Below are 6000 nucleotides of genomic sequence, written 5' to 3'. Positions count from 1 at the left end.
CTATAAATGGTGTCCTATAATATGTGAACTTTTGTATCTGGCTTCTTTCACTTAGTATAGTGATTTCAAGGTTCATCCAGGTTATATTATATGCTCTATTCCTTTTTATGGCTGAATTCCTTTTATGTATATACCACAATTTGTTTATCCATTCATCTGCTGATGGACACTTGGGTTGTTGGCCTTTTTAAAAATTTTTGATAAAGAACACATAACACAAAATTTACTATATTAAGCATTTTTAACTATTTAGTACAGGGGTGTTAACTATATACATATTGGTATACAACAGATCTCTAGAACTTTTTCATCTTGCAAAGCTGAAACTGTACTCATTGAGCAAGTATTCATTTTTCCCTCTTCAGCCCTTGGTGACCACATTTTATTTTCTGTTTCTATGGGTTTGACTACTTTAGTACCTCATATAAATGGAATCATGCAGTATGTATCTTTTTTTGTGACTGTTTCACATAGCATGATGTCCTCATGGTTCATCCATGTTGTAGTGTATGACAGAATTTCCTTCTTTTTCAAAAGCTGGCTAATATCCCACATGTGCACACACACGTCTGTGTGTGTGTGTGTGTGTGTGTGTGTGTGTATACTTTGTTTTCTTTAGCCATTAATTCATTGGCATACATTTAGGTTGCTTCCATCTCTTGGCTATTGTGTTTAATGCTGAAATGAACATGGGTAGGCCAATATCTCTTTAAGATCCTTTTTTCAGTTTTTTTGGTATATATGACAAGAAGTGTGATTACTGGGTCGTATGATAATTCTATTTTTAATTTTTTGAGGAAACACCATATTGTTTTACATAGTAGTTGAACCATTTTACATTCCTACCCTACCAACAGTGCACAGAGGTTCTAATTTCTCCGTATCTTTACCAACACTTCTTTCCTTTTCTTCTCCTTCTCCACCTTCTCCTCCTTCTTTTTGATAGCAGTCATCTTAATGGGTATGAGGTGGTATCTCATTGTGGTTTTAGTTTGCATTTTTATGACAATCCATGATTATTGTTTTCATATGCTTTCTGGCAATTTGTATATCTTCTTCGGAGAAACGTATATTCAAATCCTTTGTTCATTTTTTAATCAGGTTATTTCTTTTTTTGATTGTTGTTGAGTTGTAGGAGTTGTAGGATGTCAGATAAATCGTTTGTAAATGTTGTTTCCCATTCCTTTCTTTGATGTCTTTTAAGTTTGATGTACTCCTATTTTTGGTTTTGTTGCCTATGCTTTTGGTGTCATATCCAAGAACTCATTGCCAGTCCAATATCTTCGTGCTCCTCTATGTTTTCTTTTAGTAGTTATAGAATCTCAAATCTTATATTTAGGTTTTTAATCCACTTTGAGCTGATTTTTGTATATAGTATAAGGCAGGGATCCAACTTCATTCTTTTGCAGATAGATATCCAGGTTTCCCAGGCTTCAGCTTTGTTCTTTTTTTCTCAGGATTGTTTTGGCTATTTAGATTCCTCTGATATTCTATATGCATTTTAGGATTTCTGTAAAAAAAATACCATTGACAATTTAAAAAAATATAATTTATTGTCATTTAGCTAACATATAGCATATGCAGTGTGCTCTTGGCTTCAGGTGTAGATTCCCATGATTCATCGCTTATATACAGCATCCAGTGCTCATCCCAACAAGTGCCCTCCTCAATGCCCATCACCCATTTTCCTGTCCCTCCCACCTCCTCCCCCATCAACCCTCGGTTTGTTCTCTGTATTTAAGAGTCTCTTATGGTTCTCCTCCCTCTCTGTTTGAAACTATTTTTCCCTTTCCCTTCTCCCACGTTCTTCTGTTAATTTTCTCAAATTCCACATGTGAGAGAAAACATATCTGTCTTTTTCTGACTTATTTCACTTAGCGTAATAACCTCCAGTTCCATCCCTGTTGTTGCAAATGGCAAGATTTCATTCTTTCTCACTGCAAAGTAGTATTCCATTGTATATATAAACCACATCTTCCTTATTCATTGATCAGTTGATGGACATTTGAGGTCTTTCCATATGTTGGCTATTGTTGATAGCACTGCTTTAAACATTGGGGTACACATGCCCCTATGATCCAGCACTCCTGTATGCTTTGGATAAATTCCTAGTAGTGCTATTGCTGGGTCATAGGGTAATTCTATTTTTAATTTTTTGAGAAATCTCCACTCTGATTGTGCAGAGTGGCTGCACCAGTTTGCATTCCCACCAACAGTGCAAGAGGGTTCCCTTTTTTCTCCACATCCTTGCCAACATCTGTTGTTTCCTGAGCTGTTAATTTTAGCCACTGTAACCAGTGTGAGGTGGTATCTCAGTGTAGTTTTCATTTGTATTTCCCTGATGATGAATGACGTGAGTATCTTTTCATGTGTCTGTTGGCCATCTGGATGTCTTCTTTGGAGAAGTGTCTGTTCATGTCTTCTGCTCATTTCTTCATTGGATTATTTGTTTTTTGGGTGTTGAGTTTGGTAAGTTCTTTATAGATTTTGGATTCTAATCCTTTATCTGATATGCCATTTGCAGATATCTTCTCCCATTTCATCAATTGCCTTTTAGTTTTGTTGATTGTTTCCTTTGCAGTGCAGAAGCTTCTTATTTTGATGAGGTCCCAGTAGTTCATTTTTCTTTTATTTCCCTTGCCTCCAGATATGTGTTGAGTAAGAAGTTGCTGTGGCTGAAGTCATAGAGGTTGTTGTCTGTTTTCTTCTTTAGGTTTTTGATGATTTCCTGTCTCATATTTAGGTCTTTCATCCATTTTGAGTTTATTTATTTTTGTGTATGGTGTAAGAAAGTGGTTCAGTTTCATTTTTCTGCATGTTGCTGTCCTGTTCTCCCAGAAACATTGCTAAAGAGACTATCTTTTCCATTAGATACTCTTTCCTGCTTTGTCAAAAATTAGTTAGGCATACATTTGTGGGTCTAATTCTGGGTTCTCTATTCTATTCCATTGGTCTATGTGACTGTTTTTGTCCCAATACTATACTGTCTCGATGATTGCAGCTTTGTAGTAGAGGCTAAAGCCTGGGATTGTGATGCCTCCCACTTTTGTTTTCTGTTTCAACATTACTATTTGGTGTCATTTGTGGTTGCATACAAAGTTTAGGATTATTTCTTCTAGCTCTAAGAAGAATGCCAGTGCAATTTTGATTGGGATTGCATCCAATGTGTAGATTGCTTTGAGTAATATTGAGATTTTAACAACATTTGTTCTTCCAATCCATGAACATGGAATGTTTTTCTATTTGTTTATGTTTTCTTCAATTTCTTTCATAGGTTTTCTATAGCTTTCAACAAACAGATTTTTTTTTTTTACCTCTTTGGTTAGGTTTATTCCTAGGTATTTTATGGTTCTTGGTGCAATTTTAAATGGAACTGATTTCTTGATTCTCTTTCTATTGCTTTACTTTTGGTGTATAGAAATGCAACCATACATTGATTTTGTATCCTATGACTTTGCTGAATTCATGGATCAGTTCTAGCAGCTTTTTGGTGGAGTCTTTCAGGTTTTCCATGTAGAGTATTATGTCATCTACAAAAGTGAAAATTTGACTTCTTCTTTGCCAATTTGTATGCCTTTTATTTTATTTTGTTTTCTGACTACTGAGGCTAGGACTTCCAACACTATGTTAAACGACAGTGGTGAGATTGGACATCTCTGTCATGTTCCTGATCTTCAAGGAAAAGCTCTCAGTTTTTCCCCATTGAGGAGGATATTAGCTGTGGGCTTTGCATATATGGCTTTTATGATGTTGAGGTATGTCCCTTCTATCCCAACTTTCTTGAGGGTTTTTATTAAGAAAGGATGCTGTATTTTGTCAAATGCATTTTCTGCATCTATTGACAGGATCATATGGTTCTTATAATTTTCTCTATTAATGTGATGTATCACATTGATTGATTTGTGAATATTGAACCAGCCTTGCAGCCCAAGAATGAATCCCACTTGATCATGGTTAATAATTCTTTTAATATGCTGTTGAGTTCAGTTTGCTAGTATCTTGTTGAGAATTTTTGCATTCTTGTTCATCAGGGGTATTGGACTGTAATTCTCCCTTCTAGTGGGGTCTCTCTGGTTTGGGAATCAAGGTAATGCTGGGTTCATAGAATAAATCCAGAAGCTTTCCTTCCATTTCTATTTTTTGGAACAGCTTGAGAAGGATAGGTATGAACTCTGCCTTTAATGTCTAACAGAATTCCCCTGGGAAGCCTTCTGGCCCAGGACTCTTATTTGTTGGGAGATTTTTGATAACTGATTCAATTTCTTTGCTACTTATGGGTCTGTTCAAATTTTCTATTTCTTTCCATTTGCGTTTTGATAGTGTGTGGGTGTCTCAGAATTTGTCCATTTCTTCCAGCTTGTCCACTTTATTGGCATATAATTTTTCATAGTATTCTCTAGTAATTGGTTGTTATTCTGTAGTGTTGGTTGTGAGCTCTCCTATTTCATTCATAATTTTATCTATTTGGGTTCTTTCCCTTTTCTCTTTGAGAAGTCTGGCTACGGGTTTATCAATTTTATTTATTCTTTCAAAAAAACCAGCTCTTAGATTCATTGATCTGTTCTACTGGGTTTTGTTTGTTTTCGTTTTTTTGGATTCTATATTGTTTATTTCTGCTCTAATTTTTATTATTTCTCTTCTTCTGCTGGCTTTGGGATTTCTTTGCTCTTGTACTTCTAGTTCCTTTAGGTGTGAGGTTAGGTTTTGTATTGGGGACTTTTCTTGAGATAGGCCTGGATTGCAATGTATTTTCCTCTTATAATTGTCTTTGCTGCATCCCAAAGGGTTTGAACTGGCATGTTTTCATTTTCATTTGCTTTCATATATTTTTTCATTTCTTCTTCAATTGTTTGGTTGACCCATTCATTCTTTAATAGGATGTTCTTTAACATCCATGCATTTGGGAGTTTTCCAAACTTTTTCTTGTAGTTGATTTCAAGTTTCATAACATTGTGATATGAAAATATGCATGGTATGATCTCAATTCTTTTATATTTATTGAGGGCTGTTCTGTGACCCAATATGTGATCTGTCTTGGAGAATGTTCCATGTGCACTCGAGAAAAATGTGTATTCTGCTGCTTTTGGATGAAAAGTTCTAAATGTATCTGTCAAGTCCATTTGGTCCAGTGTATCATTCAAGGCCATTGTTTCTTTACTGTTTTTCTGCCTAGATGATCTGTCCATTGCTGTAAGTGGAGTATTAAAGCCCCCAGGAATTATTGTATTCTTATCAATAAGATTGCTTATGTTTGTGATTGATTGATTTATATATTTTGGTGTTTAAAGTTGGCATAAATATTTATAATTGTTAGCTCTTTTTTATAGATAGAACTCATAATTATGATACAATGCCCTTCTTCATCTCTTGTTACAGCCTTTAGTTTAAAATTTAGTTTGTCTGATATAAGTATGGCTACTCCAGCTTTTGACTTCTAGTAGCATGATAGATGTTCTCCATCCCCTCACTTTCAATCTGAAGGTGTCCTCAGGTCTAAAATGAGTCTCTTGTAGACAGCATATAGATGGATCTTATTTTTTAATCCATTCTGGTACCCTATGTTTTTTGCTTGGAGCATTTAGTCCAATTACATTCAGAGTTATTATTGAAAGTTATTATGGATTTAGTGTCATTATGTTAGCTGTAGGTTTCATGCTTGTGGTGATGTCTCTGTCCTTTGGAGTCTTTGGCACATTCCACTCAGAGTTCCCCTTAGGCTCTCTTGCAGGACTGGTTTAGTGGTCATGAACTCCTCCCATTTCTGTTTGTCTGGGAAAGCCATTATCTCTCCTTCTATTCTGAAGGACAGCCTTGCTGGATAAAGGATGTTTGACTGCATATTTTTCCTGTTCAGCACATTGAATATTTCCTGTCACTCCTTTCTGGCCTGCCAAGTTTCAGTGGACAGATCTGCTACTACCCTTACATGTCTACCCTTATAGGTTAAGACCCATTTGTCCCTTGCTGCTTTCAGAATTCTCTCTTTATGTTTGTATTTTG

Source organism: Hyaena hyaena, unplaced genomic scaffold (assembly GCF_003009895.1).
Source record: "Hyaena hyaena isolate Hyena2069 unplaced genomic scaffold, ASM300989v1 scaffold_461, whole genome shotgun sequence".
NCBI classification, from domain to species: Eukaryota; Metazoa; Chordata; class Mammalia; order Carnivora; family Hyaenidae; genus Hyaena; species Hyaena hyaena.
This window is presented reverse-complemented; position numbering follows the sequence as displayed.